At 35.5% G+C, this 22,902-nt stretch overlaps 1 long non-coding RNA gene across 1 annotated transcript; it reads left to right on the top strand.

The window, feature by feature from the left end:
* The first annotated feature begins 15,451 nt into the window (after positions 1–15,451).
* LOC149839617 (uncharacterized) lies at positions 15,452–16,538 on the top strand. The gene is made up of 4 exons (XR_016431338.1): positions 15,452–15,589; positions 15,674–15,775; positions 15,978–16,021; positions 16,237–16,538. It is a non-coding gene; the product is annotated as an uncharacterized LOC149839617 (long non-coding RNA).
* Positions 16,539–22,902: the final 6,364 nt, after the last annotated feature.

Genomic DNA, 22,902 nt, shown 5'->3' with positions numbered 1-22,902 from the left:
TTAGCAAAATTCATGACTGAGTTCATCCTGTCTATCACTGATCATTGGTGTATTGGAGAGAACTTCAACTCAATTATGAGGATTATGGATTCAAACACCAACCAGTCCACTAGTATGTGTAAGTTCGCACAACTTCTTGATTCTTGTTAACTTATCAGAAATTCCTATACAAGGGGTTAAATTCTCTTGGTCAAACAACAGAGCACCACCAGTGATGAGGAAACTGGATTGTTTCTTGATCTCTTTGCCAATGCTTTATCGTCTTCTTGATATGAGTGCCTTGGTTGACCTGACCCTCCTTCAGTTTCATACCATTGCATGATTTGGCTAACTTTGGGCTTGGGGGGCCCTGGCACATAAAGAAAATTCCATATAGAGCTTTGGTGGCTTTGAGATCCGGATATCTTACAATTCATTCGGGGATGATAGGATGAGGCCCCTCGTATTGGAGTGGTGGGCTAAACTAAAACTCCACTCCATAATTGTTTTTGTGAGATCGAGGCTTATTAAATGGAGCAATAGCAATTGTCAAGCTAAATTCAACATTATGAGGGCATGGGAGAATCAACTGCAAGTTTTACACCTCCTTGAAGAGGAAGGGATTGATGTCGAGAGGGCCATCTCTCTTAAGTGGGAGCGAAAAAATTTGGTAAAAAAATATTTACGATGGCGCATGCTAGAAAATATTAGGTGGAAACAACGAGCCAAGGCACATTGGCTTAAATGGGAGGAGCTCAACACCAAGTTCTTTTTATGTGCTTCCAATCCAAGGAGATCTAACCAAATTCACTCATTGAAGGAACGATATTTCAAGGTTTTCACATCCTACCTAATGTCACCAATTACTTTAAAGACCTTTTTTTACATTGTGTCAATACCTCCTATGATTTGTTGGGTACGACCTTCAAGAATTTGAATATGAAAGCTCATAGGGATATCATTGAGCCTTTCTCATTGGACGAGGTCAAAAAAGATGTATGGAGCTTGCCCAATGGTAAATCCTTGGGTTTAGATGGTTTTTTCAATTGAGTTCTTTAAAGAGTCTTGAGAATTTGTCAAAGGAGACCTTTTTCAAATGATGGCTGAATTTCAGCCCAAAGCCAAGTTGCCACTATCATTGGGCAAGTCATTGCCTCATCCCTAAAGATGCCCATGACAAAGCAATTGAAAGGTTTAGGTCCATTTCTTTTGTGAAAACAAATAATTTCTAAAGTTCTTGCATCAAGGCTTAAACTTGTGGTGGGACCTCTCATATCCGAATCCCAAAGTGCCTTTATTCTCGGAAGAAAGCTCCATGAATCTTGTATCGTTGCGCATGAAGCCTTACACTCTTATCAAAACCTCAGGTAAGATGTCCTTAATCTTGAAAATTCACTTGGAGAAATCTTTTGACTCCTTGAATTACCGTTTCCTGTTAAACTGCATGGAAAAAATGAGATTGGGTCGAAAATGGATTTCTTGGATCGATGGATTCTTACCGCCTCCTTCATTGTGGTGTCCATCAACAGGGAAAGGGGTGACATCTTCAAACCTAAGATGTGGCTATGCCAATGAGACCCCCTGGCACCACTACTTTTTGTCATAGCTGTGGAGGCTCTCTCTGTTATGATTTTCTCTATAGAGATGCTTGGTAAATTCGTTGGATGCAAGGTTTCATCTAGTGTTTCTGTTTCTCATCTCCTATTTGCTGACTACCTGTGTTTGACAAAAGCATCTGAAAAAATTCTAAGTTTTACGGATTATTCTTCAAAGTTTTGCACAGGTTTCTGGTTTGCACATGAATGGGGGTTAAAGGTCAGATCTTAGTACTCATTGACCCCATAGGTGAAATGCAAAGGATGGCTTCTTGTATTTTTGGCTGTGATGAGGGTTCTCTGCCCATGAAACGCATTTCGGTGTTTTCATAGAACTACATTTAATGGCAGCACAACCATGTTTTGGCAAGATTATTGGTGGCTGGATGGCTGGCTTAGAGACACAATTCCTAACCTTTATGAGGCCACAAGAAGGAAATACACCCGGGTTAGTGAGGTTTGGTCAGCCCACGACGCTACTTGAGATTTGCTTTTATGTAGGAACCCATCAGACTTGGTCTTTGAACAATGGTTCGCCCTCACCTCCACCGCTGTACAACCACTCACTAACGATGGAAAGGGAAGACGCAGCGACATGGAGGTTCTCTACTGATGGTGCATTCAGCACATCATCTCTCTACATGACCCTATCCTCGGCAGTTGTGCAATGGCTACCGAAGAAAGCTCTTTGGTGTGGCGGGCTCCCACTTAGGGGCTCGTTAATCGCTTGGCAGATCTTGCTTGGACAGTTTCACACTGAAATCAGATTGAAACACCACGGTGTTCACCTAGCAAATAGATGTATACTTTGCTCCAAGTAGTCTCTACAACATCTATTACAGGACTGTGTTTTTTTCAGATTATTACTGAACAAGGCATGGGATGGTCTCAATCTACATTGAGACGATTTTACTTTCCCCAAGGACATTGTGGTTGCTTCGCAGCTTAACAAATTGGGTAAGAAATGAAAATTTATTTGGAGAGTTTGGGTGTTTTCTGTTTGGAAGCTTATCCGGACCGAGAGGAACAATCACTGTTTTTGGAACTCCCATTCTGACTACATGGCCTCTCATTCTTATCTTCGTTGGGAGGTCTCCTCCAAAGAAAGCTGGAAGTGGCCTGGAACACAGCTGGACTGGATTGAGGGCAACCGGAAAATGATGTAGGCCTTAACGTTCTCCCTGCGAGTTTATTCTGTCTGTTTTTTACTGTATTTTTTGCCCCCACCTTACTCTGTCAACAGAACCTGTCCTGTTTGAGGGCATCTGCTGTAATCTGGGCACTGTAACCTGTGTACCTGCCTTAGTTGGGTTGTAATCGACAGTGGCCATGACACCTCATCACTTCACTGTCCCTGTTATTCTCATATATATGAAATTCAACCTCTTTCGAAAAAAGGTAGAGCATTCGATGGGCTAGGGTGGCCCCGTGTCACTTTACCGACCCCACAAACCTAATTTATAATTTAGATGGCAAACAAGGCCAATTAAAATTAATAGCAGGAATGCATGAAGGTACATATATATGCACTTTCTTTAAAGCAATATTTGCTCATCTATGATAGAGTTGGTGTAAAATGGTCGATTACAACTTCACTTTTAAGATACAAACGAATCATGCCTTCTTGCATCAAAATCAATCATCATCTTTGGATAATAGAAGCCACCTACCCTGACACAATCACATTCAATACCTTAAAAGATTGAAAGGCATGGAGGAGAAGCAATACTTTGGGCACGTTTGGAAGCAAGAAAATGGTAAAAAAAAAAATGCAAGTAGGAAAGAAAAAATAACTTTTTCAATAATTTCAAAGAGATTTTTTTCTAAAATAGTGTGATTTTTATTAGAAAAAACTCCACCTGGGGGTGGTGAATTTTTTTTTCCTATCAAAAATTCTTTTTGATTAGAGCAATCATTCACCCACAACACATTTCATCCCATGGGTTCATCTTCATCTTCCTTCAAAACACCACCGTTTACAGGTTTTTCTCTTTTATTTTTCTCATATTTTTCATTCCGTTTTTCTGGTGCAATACAAACAAGTGACTTTTTTATTTAAAAAAGTTATTAAATCAAAACTTCCCATAGACAATTTTTTTTTCCTGTCAGAATTTTTCTTTCTTCCAAGCGTGACCTTTTTTATTTAAAAAAGTTATTAAATCAAAACTTCCCATAGACAATTTTTTTTCCTGTCAGAATTTTTCTTTCTTCCAAGCGTGACCTTTGTAAATGATGAAATAGAGTGGTGAAAGAGTACGAGAAAAAATTGTTAATGCTACATGATCAGGGGTACATTGGCCATGGTCAAATGATACAAAATAAATGCACAATGGCCAGACAAAAGGTCGATCCATACAGCTAGGACAACTGGTCAAGTGTTTGTACGGCTGTTGGACACTAAAAAGACGTGTGACTAGTTTGAATAGTCAACAGTAGTCAATACCAATCTTTAACTGTTTGGTTAAACCCTAAAATTTTTAGGTCTATAAAGACAGACAAAACTTGGGCCAAAACCAGATAAAAAAATCAAAGTCAAATCCAAATCCAAATCCAAACATAAGGATGACTAACCCTCAGCACCAATTATCCAAACTCTCCCCTATATCAGCCCTTAACATTTTTTTCTCATTTTTTATGAGGGATAAAACCTTTTTCACAAAAGATTGAGTTTCCCTCTAAAATACTTCTGTTTAAAAGCTACAGCAATAAAGGCTCCTCGGTTAATCCTAATTTTTTAGACGAATATGACACCTCCATTGTTCCCAAACTCTCTCTCTCTCTCTCTACCGCAACCAATTCTGGCCTTATCGGTATATCTAAAAGTGTAGTTCTCTCTCCCCCAATCATCACAAACAAAAAAACAGTTGATCACAACCACAGGAACCACCACCCCGCCTTTACAATTTTTATATGTATTCGTCATCCCATTCCAACCTCAAACCAACCACTCGTTAAGCCTAAACTCATCAAAAAGCATACACTGTTAGATAACAGCTGAAGGTAAAATCCAAAGAAAAAGAAAGGAAAAAAAAAGTGCACTAGAAAAGTCAAAAACAAGAAATTGTCATTAATTATAAATTTTAAAAAATGCACAAAAGAAACATTGTCTGAAAAATGCAACGGATGGCCTAACGATCACAGTAACTGAGGAGGAGAGGTTAGAGAAAAGGAAAAGGGCTTTAAAGGAAAGATTGGTCAATAGGTGTTCATATTAAATAATATACTTTGAGCAAAAGATAAAAACAACAATATAAAAAAAAACATTTTAAAGGGTATCTTTTGTCCTAAAATCAGGGTGACACGGGCACACACACATATATATAGAAAGAGTCGCTACAATATGAGAACTAAAAAATGGGCATTTTCAACACTTTTTTTGCAAATCCAACCATGTGGATGTGCTTGGCAAGGTGAATTTGCTATGAAACAACCATTGGATCATGCATTTTTGATGAAAATATGATTTTTGAATATTTATGAAGATTATGAGCTATTGATTTTAAAGCCTTAAAAAATCTCATTTATGCTTCAAAATTGAACGATTCAAGAGTGGGTTCTTATAAAACCAAGCATGCAAATCAGAAAATGATTATACTATACGACAAAAATAATGTGTTTTTCAAAATACTTTATAATTTTTGAAATCCGCCCGATGTCCAAATTCATAATTTTTTATTGTAAAATGATATTTTTACCCTTCATACAAGTGAATTTTCTCTAGATGTGAGAACTTTCTCTCAAATATCTAAATATGCAAATTTTTTCATAAATACATGATTTTTCTCCTATACATTTGTGAATATCCTCTCACATGTGACCCTTATGTGATTTTATTAAAAGAAGGCACAAACATTTTTGGGACATTCACAACCATGAGTTGGATTTACAAAAATTAAAGATTTATATCAAAGTAGAAATCAGGCTCCACACTCCAACAATTCTCACATTTTGGGAACCTTTTTAACTCATGGTTGTGAATGTTGTATTGTATTTATGAATGCTAGAACATGCCAGGCAAGCAGTCTCATGTTTGGTATTTGCAAAAGTGTCACTAAAGCTAAAAATTATTTAGTGGCACTTCAAAAACACAATTGAAGCCTTTAAAGGTGCTTTTGAAGTGCCGCTAAAGATAAAAACTGTTAGCATTGCTTCAAAAATGTCACTAAAGCTTTTGACAGGAAATTCACATATTCTCATATTTGAGAGCAAATTCACACATTTAAGAATAAATTCACAAGTGAGAAAAATTGCATGTTTAGATATTTGGGAGAAAGTTTGTATATCTGGAGAAAATTTGCTTCGGTGAAAGGTAAAAAAGTCCTTTTAAAGCCAGAAATTTATGATTTTGGACATTGGGTGGATTTCAAAATTTATAGGGCATTTCAAAATTTTTGGTGAACCACATCCGTACAGTTAGATTCAAGAGAAAAGAACAAAAAATCCATGAAAATCAATGTTGATATATTAGTTCTCATATTCTAATGACTATATATATATGACAACTGAATATATTAGGCTATCTTTTCTCGTTCTGCCCTGTTAGGCCTCATAGTTTGAAGTGTTTTATGATAGATCTGAACCGTTAGATGTATTTATCATACTTGATTTAGTGAGAATCGATTGTTGGATCATGTTTTTTGACAAAAATATATTTTTATGAGTCAAAAAAATTTGATGCCTTCATGGCCATTGTTTTTTAGATTAGAGCAAAAACCTATATATAAGTTCAATTCTGGTCATCCAAAAGTCGGTTCTCACTAAACAAAACCTATAGAACACATATATGGTGTTAGATGTGTGAAAAAATACTGAAAACTATGATTTTTGAAGGGACCTAATGGGACAGAACAAATGCATTACTCTCTCTCTCTCTCTCTCTCTATATATATATATATATATATATAGAGAGAGAGAGAGAGAGAGAGAGAGAGAGATGTATCATCGAACACCCAATCCTTGGATGCAGGGTCGGATGCACGTTGCGCATCCGATTTTGCATTTTTGCATTTTTTTTGGTCTTTAGCGACGGGTGGAACCACTGCTAAAGACTCTGAGCCGGAAACACCATTCAATGCTGAAGGGTGTTTTTGCCCGCCACTAAATACCTTTTTTGATAAAAAAAAATGGTGTTTTTTCTGCCGCTGATCATGCATATCAGTAGAGGATAGTCATCCGACCGTCATCAAACACATAAACACTCCTAATGAGCCTATATGGCAAAGCCAAGTTGAGCTTTCTTTGTTTATACTCAGCTCGGGTACCTAAACAAGCTGACTCTAGTCCAACCCAATTTCTAAGCCAAACCTACCCGATCTGCAAGTTGCTTGTCTCGTTACCTAGCCTTAAGTGTAAGCAATTGCTATATATCTTCATTAATTTGCAAAAAGAATACCTTTTTATTTTTTACCCATCACGTCTTCCAAGGTAGATAGGAACAACACTGTTTTCAAGTCAAATGGGAGCAGACCATCCAACTAGAGAGGGTGTTGTGTGTTCTCCTCGAAACACAAATTCGCGTGTTCCGGTGTGTATGGAGGAATATCTTGGGACCCGCAATAATGCATATGCCAATGTTGCCCACAATGACTTTATAATAAAATAACATATAAAAAAGGTATATATGCTTTTGACGAAAATGTCCTCCCGTAAGATAGATATGCGTTGGATGAAAATGTCCTCCTGCTCCTCGTAAATAGATTTGCACGTTCCGCCTTTGTTTTTAGCTTGTGTTACAACACATGATCACCTTCTTGTTCCTGCCTTGTATTACATAGAAAACATTCCTGGGTTCTTTCCTACCTTATCGAGATAACTATAAATCGAACAACTAGTTCAATCATTGGTGGGCATCATAAAGGTATTTGTCGTCCATCTCTTTTTACAGTCATCTCTTCTTCATTTTCGTTAGGCAGTATGGAAAAAAGCAATGATGTACAAACATTCCAACAAGTGCCATTAAAGTGTGGTGAGTACCTTTCCATGTCATCATGCTATTGTTGAAGAACGTATATCGTCGTGAGTGCCATTAAGGCATTGTTTTGTTGTTGCAGGTAGGTTTTATCGTTTCGACGGTTGAAAACTTGAAGATATTTGTAAGACGCTGGGACCTGTTGACAAGAATGCTTGATTAAAGATGCGAGCAAGGGCTTCTACCCCATCCGATATCGTCCATTCACTCAGTATATGCAATGTAACGTGAATCGCGATTGTAGTAACACGTACATTGATTTTAAAGATATTGTTTTGTTTCTTAATATCAATTTGTAAGATATTATGCTGAATTGTTGTATATCGATTTGCAAGATGTTATGTGTTTTCTAGTGTCGATTTGTGAGATATTGTTTTGTTTGTTAATATCGATTTGTAATATTATGTTGAATTGCCGTATATCAATTTGTAACATATTATGTGTTTTCTAGTGACGATTTTTGAGATATTGTTTTGGTTGTTAATATCGATTTGTAATATATTATGTTGAATTGTCGTATATTAATCTGTAAGATGTTATGTGTTTTCCAGTGTCGATTTGTGAGATATTGTTTTGATTGTTAATATCGATTTGTAATATATTATGTTGAATTGTCGTATATCATTTTGTAAGATGTTATGTGCTTTCTAGTGTCGATTTGTGAGATATTATTTTGTTTGTTAATATCGATTTGTAATATATTATGTTGAATTGTTGTATATCGATTTGTAATATATTATGTATTTTCTAGTGTCGATTTTTGAGATATTATTTTGGTTGTTAATCTTGATTTGTAATATATTATGTTGAATTTTCGTATATCGATTTATAAGATATTATGTGTTTTTTAGTGTCGATTTGAGAGATATTGTTTTGTTTGTTAATATCGATTTGTAATATATTATGTTGAATTGTCATATATTGATTTGTAAGATATGTATTTTCTAATGTCGATTTGTGAGATATGGTAAACGGTTGTTAATATCGATTTGTAATATATTATCTTGAATTTGCAATATATTATGTTGTTGCTTTGATACTGTGATTCATTCAATCATTTATTTGACTTGCTTAACTAATCAGTAACCATTGTTATATGCATCTTGAATAAATCGTAGTAAATGTATGCACTGGCTAACGCAAATTGATATTTTGCTCATAATAGTGTTGAGCATATCAACTAGTTGTAGTGAAGATGATGTGTCTCAATCTTTGGAAAGGCATGGAGCAACGAACATCTGTACTATCGACACACCTGAAGAAGTGAATATATGCACTAATAATGCACATGATAAGAAGGGTGCAAGCATTAGATTCACTCTAGACTTAAATATTCCAGCAGACGAAATGCAATTCGATAATGATATCCCATCAGACAAAATGCAATTCGATAATGAGGTAGACGATCATGACAGTGCACTTGACAAAGGTGCAAGCACCTCAAGTCTACATGATAGTACACTTGACTCTGTTCCCGTAGAGGGAATGTAGTTTAATAATGAGAAAGTTGCATACAAATTTTACAATAATTATGCCTTAAAACTTGGCTTCGGTGTTAGAAGGTATTCTTGAGCAAAAAATGCATAGGGTGCCGTGGTGAGAAATGCATATGTTTGTTCTAAGCAAGGTTGGAAGAAGTCAAGTGAAAATCCAATAAGGAGCAAGCAAGATTCTTCAGCTACAAAATAGTTGTAGCATTTAACTTTCATTAGTGTAAATCGTTGTAATGTTTAGCGTTTTGTAATTTTTTGTTGTAAATCGATAATTCTTTCTTGTAATTCTATAATTCTTTGATGCAAATCTATAAGTCTTTGTTGTAATGTTATAATTCTTTGTTATAATTCTACAATAGAATTCATACTACAAATATCATAAAACTCGTCCCTAAAAAATACATAATATCTTACAAATTGATATACAACAATTGAGCATAATATATTATAAATCAATATACGACAATTCAACATAATAGCTTATAAATCGATATTAACAAACAAAACAATATTTCACAAAAATCGACACTAGAAAACACTTAATATCTTATAAATCTATATACGACAATTCAACATAATAATTTATAAATCGATATTAACAAACAAAACAATATCTCACAAATTGACACTAGAAAACACATAATCTGCTTGTTTCAAGAAGAACACATAATATATGATTTGCCGTCTCGGTGAGTTTTGTGTAACCATGTATTTTTATGATTTATGAAGTTACAATATCTTACAAAATGACACTAGAAAATACATAATATCTTACAAATTGATTTATGATAATTCAACATAATATATTCCAAATCGATATACGACAATTCAGCATAATATATTACAAATCGATATTAACAAACAAAACAATATCACCAAATCAATACTCAAAAATACATAATATCTTACAAATCGATATACGACAATTCAACATAATATATTATAAATCGATATTAACAAACAAAACAATATCTCACAAATCGACACTAGAAAGCACATAACATCTTATAAATCGATATACGACAATTCAACATAATATATTACAAATCAATATCAACAAACAAAACAATATCACCAAATCGACACTATATTGGGAAGCTTCATTCTAAAAAAGGCGGGTTGCGGAGGCAGTTTTACATCATTCATTTGCTCGAGAAAAGAGATGGTGTGATGACAAAAACAGTAATCAGACTGACATTAAGAAGCCAAAGATTGAACCCGCTGATAAACCTTTCCCCATTTCGTCAATTAATCACCCTGAAGTTCCCATTTCTAAGAAAGTTGGTAAGAATTTTCACTTCTCTTTGGCTTGATAACTTACAGATCGATTTACGACAATTCAATATAATATCTTCCAAATCGATATACGATAATTCAACATAATATATTACAAATCGATTTTAAGCATACACATAATATCTCACAAATCGACACTGGAAAATACATAATATCTTACAAATTGATATACGATAATTCAACATAATATATTACAAATCGATATTAACAAACAAAACAATATCACCAAATTGACACTATAAAACACATAATATCTGACAAATTGATATACAACAATTCAACATAATATATTACAAATCAATATTAACAAACAAAACAATATCACCAAATCGACACTATATCGGGAAGCTTCATTCTAAAAAAGGCGGGCTGCGGAGGCAGTTTTGCCTCATTCATTTGCTCAAGAAAAGAGAGAATGTGCTGACAAAAACAATAATCAGACTGACATTAAGAAGCCAAAGATTGAACCCACTGATGAACCTTTCCCTATTTCATCAATTAATGACCTTGAAGTTCCCATTTCTAAGAAAGCTTGTAAGAATTTTCACTTCTCTTTGGCTTGATAACTTACAAATTGATTTACAACAATTCAGTATAATATCTTCCAAATCGATATACGACAATTTAGCATAATATATTACAAATCGATATTAACAATCAAAATAATATCTCACAAATCAACACTAGAAAACACATAATTTCTTACAAATCGATATTTGTATTATGATTTTGAAACGTGTGCCAACGAAATTGACATTTTTGTGATTTGCACGCTTGAGGTGGCGATTTGCGTATTCAACTCACGTGTGCTAGTGCGTAATTTTGGTTTATGGATCAATGCGAATTTTGTTTTAAGGGTTTAGGGTTTAGGGTTAGGGTTTAGGGTTTAGGGTTTAGGGTTAAAGGGTTTAGGGTTTAGGGTTTAGGGTTTAGGGTTTAGGTTTTAGGGTTTAGGGTTTAGGGTTAGGGTTTAGGGTTTAGTAATATATTAAGGGTTTAGTAATATATTAAGGGTTTAAGGTTTTAGGGTTTAGTAATATCTTAGGGGTTTACGATTTAGGGTTTAGTAATATATTATAGGTTTAGGATTAGGGTTTAGTAAGATATTAAGGGTTTAGGGTATAGAGTTAAGTATAGTAATATATTGTGGGATGTGTACTGATTTGTAAAATATTAAGTGATTTCTAGTGTCGATTTGTTACATATTGTAGTATGTAATTGAAAACTGTGCGTGAGGAATTAACATCATAGCGACATGAGGTGGACATTTGCATGCTCCAATCGTTGCTCATTTGCGATTTCTATAGAAATCACTTCAAAGCTTCATACCTGTAATTAAATAGCTGTTACGTGAATCGCTATCGTTAACAAGTATAAATCGCTATTTCATCAAACGTATAAATCATTCCTGCTTTAAATGTACAAATTGTTGGTTCAAACGTACAAATCGATGTAGAAATCACACCTTTCATAAGTACATATCATTGTAACATTTAGGCTTCAACAGTAAACGTTGTTTCAGTTCCCACTCATTGTCAAAAATCAATATGCCTTATGAGGCCTGGATTCCGATTGACGATTTATGCGATTTACGCAATGACATATATGTCGGCCACAACAATTTGCCTTTGTATAGAAAATATTGGAATTGTATAACACAAATCGTGGTTGTAGTAACACACTATCAATTTGAGAGATATTGTTTTGTTTGTTAATATCGATTTGAAAGCTATTATACTAAATTTGCGTATCGATTTGTAATATATTATGTGATATGTATATCGATTTGTAACATATTATGTGTTTGCTAGTGTCGATTTGTAATATATTTTTATTATGATATTGAAATGTGTGTGTGTGACATTTACATTATTACGCGATTGCGATGGCGATTTGTGTATTCAAATCATTGTTCATTTAGCGATTAAAATTGAAATTGCTTCACAGCGTCGTAGCTGTCATCAAATTGTTGTCACGTGAATCGTTATCGTAAATAATGTTAAATCATTTCTTTTATTAGCAAAATAAATAACAACTCAGTGCATAGTATAATGTGATGCAACTGATGATCATGACAGATAACATGAAGAATAATGTGCATGTAGATTTAATTTTGTATGGTCAGAAGGAAGACATACTTTTGCCTCATAAGTGCGCGTAGTTTTCATTCTCCTCCTCCTTCTTCCTTTGCTTTTCCTTCTCTTCGTCATCCTTCTTCTTCTTCAACTTTAATATCTGATGGATCAGGCTCCACATAATAAATATCCAACAATTTGTTCCTGTCTTTTTCATTCTTAATGTTCATTATATTTTGGTACTTTACATAACCCTCATATATATCGGATTGGCGAATGATTTGTCCAAGAGTCATCCCCTCCAACGGTGAAGGCTTTCTTGTCTTGCGAATTGTAGTCATTGCTAACCTGCACAATACATAAATTTAACCGTAAATCGTTGTAGAAATCGAACCCTTCATGAGTATATATCGTTGTAAATCATAAATCGTTACTGCATTAAATGTATAAATCATGGCTGCTTTAAATGTATAAATCATGAATCATAAATTGGCTAAATCGCTACTGCTTGAAACGTATAAATCGTTGTTGCATCGAACAAATCACTACTGCATTAAATGTATAAATCATTGTTAAATTCAAACTTACAAATCGTTATAGAAATTTAGCCCTAATAAGTACATATCGTTGTAATGTTTGGCCTTCATAAAAACAAATCATGCTAACTATTTTTTGACTCCCAGAAGGTGGATAGGTATAAATCGATTTATTTTAGTATGAGAAAAGGTGTTATTTAACATGAATAATATAATCAGTTGTAAGATTTAGCATTCAGATTTATATAACAAAAATTAATTTGTTTACATAACAAAACCTTACACGAAACTCACCCAAAGGAGACAAGTTTTGCTAATCCAACAGTGAAGGAGAAACACCTAGAAGGTAGTGGCAACCGATAGTGGCAACGATGCTTCGACTACGCTCCGACGACAGTAGACGACGAAGAGGGGTGCTCCGATGCTCTGGCTACGCTCCAACGACAATAGACGATGAAAAGGAGTGCTCCAACGACAGCGGACTACATGAAAGGCTACGTCGTCAAAGAGAGCTCCTGTTACAGTAGATGATGCATCGTCAAAGGGTGAGTCAGAACGTTTAGGGCGACATATTGTGAGGAGCTCCTGTTAAAGCGGAAATGTTTACTCCTTAGGGCAAAAACGATGATGATTTTAACTCTTTCTCTTTTCTGGTGGGAGGACATTTTTGACCTTTACTCAAAACGCCGTTTCATAGCGCTAATGGCGGAAAAGGGTAATTAAGTCTTTGCAAACAAATCAGACTCTGATGCTAAGTGATGCCGACATACATGGGGAAACACACCCCATGTGTTTACATATGTGGCGCTCATTCAGAACCGAGAACACGCACCTGGGGGAACATATAACGTGCTTCGAACCATCTACCCATCTTCCATGGTGTTCCCTAACAAATAAAAGAACACCTTGTCCGCTTTCCAAATTGAAGACATCAACATCAATAGCAAAGGACGTGCACAAGCATGATCAGGCACCCGCATGAGTGTCTCAATTTTTTATAGCAACTTTGCATCAATCATGTTCTGCACATCGAAGTTGCCCAGAGAGAGAGAGAGAGAGAGATTCTTATCCATTGATATAAGAAGACTACAGCAAGACTCCAAGATATTACATACCACCTCAGCCATAGGCCATGAGACATGGATCTATCATCGTCGGGGCCCAGTCCAACCGATACTTTATGGTTGTTGATATAACTTTTGCAGACCAGCCAGCATCTTAAGTGACCAAGACTATGTAGTCTCTCTCTCTCTCTCTCTCTCTCTCTACAAACGAATTGAACATCATTATATGATTTAGATGTCAAAACTAGGACTCGTGCTACTTTGTTTATCTTGAATTTTCCTTTACTAGAGACGTTACATTTGAAGTTTTTTTTAAGGCAAGCTGGGGTTAGGCAGACCCCCACCAGTTATTATTCAACGTACCACGGGGGTTTTGAACCTGCAACTTTCCACCAAAGGCAGACTTGCACTGACAGCTCCTACCAACCACGCGGAGCCCCCGTTGGTATGTTGCATTTGGCAGTAATAGTATATTGAAGGGAATGGTTTTCCAACTCTCATTAAAGGAATACACGTACGGAGATTTCTCTGTCCTGGCGTTTTAGTCGGCAGCCAGCATTAATCAAAATAATGAGGCACAGGTAGCATGAAAGCTTTGCCATTGCAATTTAGTTCATTTCCAAGAAGCTTATGGTGCATCACTCGTGGAAGAGATTTTTTTATTGGGAAAATTTTATCGAGTATCACTTGTGGAAGAGATTTTTGCTTCTTTTTTTTTTTTTTGGGGGGGGGGGGGTGAATAATAAATTGTGGAAAATATCAACTTTCACAAATGGCATGAAAGAAAAGTTGCAGGCAACCATTTCTATTGGCATTCATCCTAGCCATAAATGGTGTCCAACATGGTGGCAGTGATAGACAGGTAGTCAGCAAATGTTAAGTGCCCATACTGATCAAATAGAGGCCTGAAAGAATCTAGTCAATGTGGAATAGGAAATTCTGACCCAGATTATGTCTCTTATCTGGATCCACATCTTATCAGATGGGTGGAATTCAGTTAGATATGGTCTGCACATGGGGAACTTCACACTGTTCGTAGCCCTCCATCTTTGAGATGGATGGAGGTTGCATAATTTCTGTAAATTTCTCATTCTGTGCATGACAATCCATGTGAACTTCTGTGATTTTGTTTTGCTGGGTGCAGCAGAAGTCTAAAATGCAGCTAGAACACAGAGAAATCTGACCATTGCACGTTAGTGCTGGCCAATGGATGCATCAATTATTCATCTTGGTCGGCTACTGGGGACCAAAGATGGACCAGCCAAGCCACGCATTGCACCAGCACCTTAATGGACACATGGGCCTGTCCTTTCAAATTTCTTTAATTTGTTAACCTCTAATTTCTGCAGAGGGAAACACCCACATCCTCTCTTGCAATTAAACCATGTGAAAGGGACAGTTTTAATCTGCCAGTGCAATGAAGGAAAAAAAAGGATCCCATGGACTCTTTGAGCCCTTTAAAATGTAAGGAACATGCATGGTTTGTAGCCATTGGAAAAGGTAGCCAGAGAAGATGGAGCTAAAGTCTAGCATTGCCTTTGCATTTCTGCTATTGGTTCTACTGCAACCAAAGATGTGTAAAGGTTGATGACTTGTCTCAGTTTTAGCAGTGTCTTTTAAATCTGGGTGATGATCTCTTGTTGACTAATTGGTGGTGGATGATGCAGGGGCTCGCTCAATTGAGGAGGTATATGAGATAGACTACAGAGGTCCAGAAACACATTCTTTCTTACCTCCTCCAGACCACTCTCGCGGTGCACCTCTAACAGGTTCCTACTCTTTGCAATGAGACATTACTTTGGCATCTTAGTCATTGGAGATAAAGAAACACATCTAGTTTTTCATATTTATGGTATTTTTACAAGATAACTCTCCTTCCAAACGAAGTAAAGATAAAGTGGTGATTAAAGGACTCTTTTTCGTTTATTTTATCATTAATATTTTTTTAACAGGAAGCTTTCTTTCTTGCAGGAAACAAATCCATGAAACCAAAGCCTCAAAATGTTAATGTCAATGTAAGCTCCCATTCTTCATGCTGCAAATTTCATTCTTTGTTCCAAAAGTTAATTGTGAGAAAGCCCATAGCTCCTGGTTACTACTAAGCAGGATGTGGCTTTTGGCTCCCTAAGTCAAGTTGATCTAATCCCAACCAAGTAGCCCAAGTTGTAACCTTGGTATAACTAGATACAACCATGATTGTTGATATAACTAGTGATTGATGATTTTGCAGAGAAAACAAATTGGTGGAAGATGAAGACCTTATTTAGTACCAAATATATATGGTGGAGCTGGGGGGTGAAAGGTGCGCAGCAACTGCATGATCAGTTTGTATACCGCCCTAATTGGGTAAATACCTCCAATGTAGAAGTGAAAGGCAACAATCTGCTCAAGAAGAAAAACCATATGTACTTTTATCTGTTGATAATATAGTTAGTCTCTAAATATGTGAAGATTGAGACATTCACCTTCAGATCTAGGGAGATATCTATGGCGTTTGTCTGCATAAAGTATACAACCATGTTTATTCAGTTCTCGGCCAGTCCATGATGAATCTCCAAATTTCTAGAAGGCAGCAGCAACAATAACGATCATGGCATAGAATGATATTAGACAAGATAAAACTGTCTATAATGTTTTGGAAAAAAAAACATTGTCTTAGTGCATCATTACTTACCTCCAGTACTTGAACAGGAATACAACATGAAGCTGATCTTAAATCAAATGGCCTCACAAAAGGAAGCAGTCAGCGTTGGTTCCACAAATGTTTTGATTAAATGAAGGGATGTTTGAGCGTTCTATTTAGCTAGAATTTTCAGATCCAAACATAAATTCTAACCCTTGATTAGTGGACTTTAGATTAGGTATATGCTTTACTTACCTGACACAGAGACGTGGATAATTCAAGACATGGAGTGGTTTCCTCGCTCCTCCTAAACTGTAGCTTGAATCCCAAATTCTCCTGGGGGGGGGGGGGTGATCTCATGGAGTGATTGAGATGGGATCCAACATTTTGTTCCCTCGAGGGGGTTTGGGATCAATCTGCTGATACAAATTGGTATTAACCTGATGTACTGATTTGATCGAGTAATTTGGGAGATAATACTGAATGCCAATTTGATACCAATCAACAAATCACCACTTATAACGAAAATATCATGCTAATTCTGAATTCCTGACACACTAAAATCTTTGGCTCTCACCATGCCAGCTCCTTTTCTGTTGTTTCTGCAATAATCTTAAATGTATACTAGTAATCTATCACTGCAAGAGGCAACAACCTTCTCAACCTTGCCCCACAGTCGCACTGAGAGCGAATACTGAATCACAGTTGATGCTAATCAATAGATTACCAATTCATGAAAGGATCATTCTAATTCTGAATTCTGCCGCACTGAAATCTTTGAATCTTTGAACCTCATCATGCTTACTTCCATTATGCTGCTGCCGCTGCTAAAATCTTGTCTGTTTGAAATCTATCCCATTGTTGTCCCACATGACAACAAGAGGCCTGCCTCATGTGCATTAGATTGTGAAAATCTTGATAAATTTACAATAGGGACACCAAGATTTAAGTCATTATATGGGTCACTCTCGGCAGGTATGAGACCCTATCAACTGTAACAACCATCAGAACTTGGACCCTCCTGTTGCACAGGTAGCTAATACAGAATCACGGTTGACACTGATTAGAAAATCATCAATTCACGAAAAGACCATGCTACTCACGATTTCTGCCACACTAAAATCTATCGTGCCAACTCCTTTTATGTTGCTTCTGCAACAATCTTAATTGTATACTAGTAATTGTTGAATTCACGAACCGTAAAACAAAATTTATGAAGAAAGTGTATTCAGGATTTGCTGGGCAGAATGCTGCAAATGTGTTTTCTGCAAAGTGACAATTTCCTCTTCAAGAGTAGGCTTAGGTGTAGTAGCATTGTTTGCAACCTCGCTTTCAGGATACAACTAAGTTTGCACCTGCTCGTGCCTAGCCAGTCTTTTTTTACACTACAAGGACCACCCTTCATAACATAGCAACCCTAAGCAGCTTCTAAGCTCAAACTCATACATCAATGGAAAAAAGCAGTAGAAAGAAAAGAGGGGAAGAAGACTTTCAAAGAAAATTGGAGAGTGAAGGACTAGAGCCAACTAAGGTATACATGGAGTTATGGACCCTGGTCAAACGGCTAGCAGCTGTGGACCTTACTGGTTCAAGCGCCTTGCTTATGCTGATTAAGGCCCCAATGACTAGCATGTGCCTACCAAGATCCTTAAATGTTAGAGGGCATTAGGATATAAAAGGCTAGTCATTTGATTGGTCAATGCAGTTAAAACTGGTAAAAAATGACCTTTGTTACAGTAAAAAGATAATCAAAGCCAAAGGTCAATGTCAAACCAAACCAAGATGGGCCGAACTAATATAACACCGAAAGCGAAACTAAAAACCAAAGTTAAAGCCAAGTCCAAAGTTCGAAGTTCAAAGTTCAATAGGCAAGCTCCGAAATAGATATAAACCCCATGGAAGCTCTCTTCCATGGTCAGCACACGATTAAAAAAAAATCATGAAGTAGAGTTTTTCAGTTCAAAACTGAATTTGAAAACTTCAACGAAAAAAAGTGGTTGATAAGTCGTTGACACACTCGTAAATATCTGACATCACAGAAAGAGACATGCCCCTACCAGTGTATTAATGCCAAAAAACTGTATAGGATGTACAGTGAAATCTACACATACGATCTACACAATTGGTGGAATCAAATCTGGAGGTTTATCCTTCCATATTCGCTCAATCTGTCGATGCCGCATGAGCTAACATCTTTGCATAAGCATTTTGAGATTTAGAAACACTTTTGATTTTGACATGCACAAATTGAAACAGAAGTTTGCTAATCTCGCTCATCCTTAAGAAGTTTCTATCCCGATCCTCGCTAATGGATCGGGTCATTGACCAAACTGGGCCAAAAACCTGGTTCGGGCCAGCCTATTATATTATATATAAAATATAATGTATATTATATATAAAATATAATGTATATTATATATAAAATATAATGTATATTATATATAAAATATATATTCTATGGTATATATATATAATATATTCAATGTTATACACACACACACACATGGACCGAGCCAAGATGCGGGCTGGCCCTCTGGCCGAGCAGAAATGTGGGTCGGCAGCCAAGCTTGGGTCTAATTTATAGGCCCAAGCCTGGCCGGTTGCCCACCCCTACTCATGGCATGTCCCACATCAACTCTTGAAACTTCTATGTAAACTAAGTTGTTTGTTGGAATCAGCCTCAGATACAAACTTCCACCTATTGCATTCTCTATCTTCAATCTTTCCGCCAAAGCACTTTCACCCAACAAAAAGAAAGAAACCGTTATGATCCTGTTATCATTGCAAAATTTTACTTTTGCAAGTCAAACTCACATTTGAAAAAAGATTTTGAAAATAACTTGCCTCTGTTTTAAAATATAGGATAATTCTGAAGAATGGGACCCGCCTGTCAGTACGAGGTTCAACTGTTCCTAGAACCATAACCAGGGGTAATCGAACCAAGAATCAATTGTGTGCTTTGCTTTGCTTTGCTCAACTTGTCTAAATCGATGTTCTATTTCCTAAATGCACAAAGAATCATGCATGTGCTATGAAATTCTGAAAGGTTTTGACTGAAAATATGATGTATGCTTCAAATGTTGAAGAATTCTTGGAAAAAAGGACACTTTGAAAATCGTGAATTACATTGGAAAATGCTTTTGAAGAAAAGGAAAATCGATTTTTGAAGAAATCCTGATGTTTTGAGAAAATAGATTCTGAGAAAATTCAAATAACTTTGGGAAAATCGATTTGTCTGAGTTTTGAACTCCTGAATTGATCATCAGGATGAGCGTGTAGCTCTGTAAAATCTTTTCATGATGTAATCTAACTTAGATGAATGAATGAATGCAATTTGCAAAAGTATTTTCTGAAGAATTTGAGGAAAATCTTTGAGAAAATAAATTTTTGTGCCTTATAAAACTTAGATGAAATAGGTTCTTTACATATCCCTGACTATGACCACGAATATGTATTGAATATAATTCATTTGATTCTAAAAGAGAAAAATATTTAGAAAACTTTGAAAATATGCACTGATTTCTGAAAATGCCTAAGAGTGTAGGCCATTTGTGGCTTAGAAAAAGATGATAAATTTGGGTTTCGTTCGTATTCTAACTATGACCATAAATAAGAAACCCACCGAGTTTATCAACTCTTTAGAAGCTGGTGCATGTGCCATTTGTGTAGACCATGATGAGTTCGAATATGGATGAATCATCATTTATCACACATTGATATTATTGAAAGAAATAAACTATATGCAATACAACCCTATTCTAAGCAGGAAAAGTAAATTCTTATTCCAAATTTATAATTAATTTACATCACTAATTGAATTGAAATAAAATAAAAGTAAATACAATCTTGAATAACCCTGCAAAACTAGAAAACTTGTTAGTGAAGATATGTCAGCTTTTTTGGATTTATCCAACAATATATGGAAATTACTGGATTTATCCAGATATAAGCCTTTTTCCAAGCTTTCCTGAGATAAACATAATAAAAGATAATGTAAAATTGAATAAATAATAAAAATAAATAATTTTAAAATTTAGAATTTTGGAAAAAATGACAAAAACGCCCTAAAACAAAGACTATGGCCTTGAAATCACGGTTTTCAGAAAAGTTTTTTTGTAAAATTTTGGATTTAGGGCTCAAATGGATTCAAATAAACACCAAATCGGGTGTGGAGCACCCTAGCATGATTATAAACATGATCAAACCCTAAAAATCTTAAATATTTTATAAAAAATTAAAATATCACAAAAATAGTAATTTTTGTCAGTGTTTTACTCAAACCAAGACTCCGTAGGCACCCTGTTTTCATGATTTAATCAAATAATATATCAAATAAATTTAAAAATTAACAAAAATCGACATGGACACTTATGATAACCCTAAAATTAAACTGCAATAAAAAAATATGTTTTTGGTATTATTTTAATATAAAAATTAAATAAAACCCTAAAAATACATGATTTTGCCTGCGGGCACGTACCTATCACAGTGTCAGACCAGAATCGGGTGTCAAAACACCATAAAAATTCATAACAAATTACAGAGAGATACTAGATAGATAAACATAAATTTTCCTTTTTACAAATCAGAAAAATCATCTCCGGTTAGGGAGATATCATTCTGGAAACATACGCTTGATTCTGACGAATAAATAACGAGTTGAAATAAACACATCTAGTTTCAGGTATAAGGAAATATATCAAACTATGTTAAAAAATTATAAAATTTTAGAAGATGACAATAAATACACAGATGAATGTACTTTATTTATATATCATCGATCGAATCTTTGGTGAAAGAGATACGATTCACACAAGTCGATATAGGGTTTAGACAATGCATAACGAGCTCTGTAAAATCGATTCTGATTTCTGTCATAGGAAAATTTTAAAAGAAATAATAGACATAATAACAAACACACTACAAATTACGGATCGTCGATCGGATTTCCGACGAGGGAGATATCATCTTGGCAAGTCGTTCCCGAATCCACATAGTGTTTTCACGGTTCAAAAAGCATAGTTCAATTTTCAATTTTTTGATAGGGTTACAGAACCCAAAACAATCTTATTTTTTTTATAGAAAATCACTGACAAACCTATGGATCAACCCTAAAAAGAATTATTTTTTTGACAGGAAATCAAACATAAAATAACCCTGTTCCCGTGTGCCCTGAATAAAAAATGCATATTATCATCGTCTTTTTCCTCTTTTCTCTTCATTTCGTCCGTTTTAAATATATCCACGTCCAAAGGTTGTTGTGTTTCTCTTGTTTTCACTCTGTTTGTGTATTTGGTTCTATAAAGATTGCTAAATTTACAAAGTCACCACCTATGTCACACGGACACTCCATTTAGACCTCCATACCCATGTCGACACATCATTTTACCCTACAAGTTTGTATTCAATTTATAATTTATAATTATATTTTCAGTCTATAACTTTATATTTTCATAATATATATTTTAGATATAACATATATATTTAGATTATATTCAATTTATTTTGTATTTATGTGATATATATATATATAGCCGTATCCTCTACCCACATTTTTTGGAATTGTCATGCCGTACCCTCTGTACCCGTACTCAGGTGACAGGTCACCACAGACCATGTCATTATATTGGTGAAAAGTCAGCAGTATCGAGACCCTATCAGCTGCAACAACCTTGACTCACGATTACATATAGATGATAAATGCATTTAATCCATTCTAAAAATTTGACAAAATTATCATGGAAAAAACAGCTGTCCTGCAAAATAATTTTCTTGAGAGACAGAACCGAGATTTTCTAGGCAAGGCTGTGCAGCAAAGGATCCTCCGGAGGCACAAAACATGGATCCCAAGACTGAGAAAAGGGGTGAATGTGGTCTGCAGATGGAATTGCTCTAACCCGCTACTGCCATAGGCAAAACTAAGAAGAAAAGCAGGATTGCACGTGAGGTCTAGGCTTTCAGCACTCACACTGGTCTCTTGAAGCCCTCATTTAGCAGCTCATCTTCTGGTCTAATAAGACATAGGTTACTCAAGATATATACTCATGGTTATGCGCAACTCAATGTTGCATGGTTTAACCAGTTAATAAGATTCTAAAATTCCAAAAGTCAATCGGTAACTCATTTTACATTGTCAATTTCTCTTGCGGGATGAAAGCATATCAAATCGAAGAACCTAGTAATCCGTCTCTAAATAAAAACAAAGAAAACTGCCACTCTACCAAAAGTCAATATCCAAAAGATGATAACTACATTACATCTGTTGAGAAGAGT

Source organism: Nuphar pumila, chromosome 4 (genome assembly GCF_984573655.1).
Source record: "Nuphar pumila chromosome 4, dmNupPumi1.hap1.1, whole genome shotgun sequence".
In the NCBI taxonomy this organism is placed as follows: domain Eukaryota; kingdom Viridiplantae; phylum Streptophyta; class Magnoliopsida; order Nymphaeales; family Nymphaeaceae; genus Nuphar; species Nuphar pumila.
The sequence above is the reverse complement of the archived record's forward strand: the minus strand, read 5'-3'. Positions and strand labels throughout refer to the sequence as shown.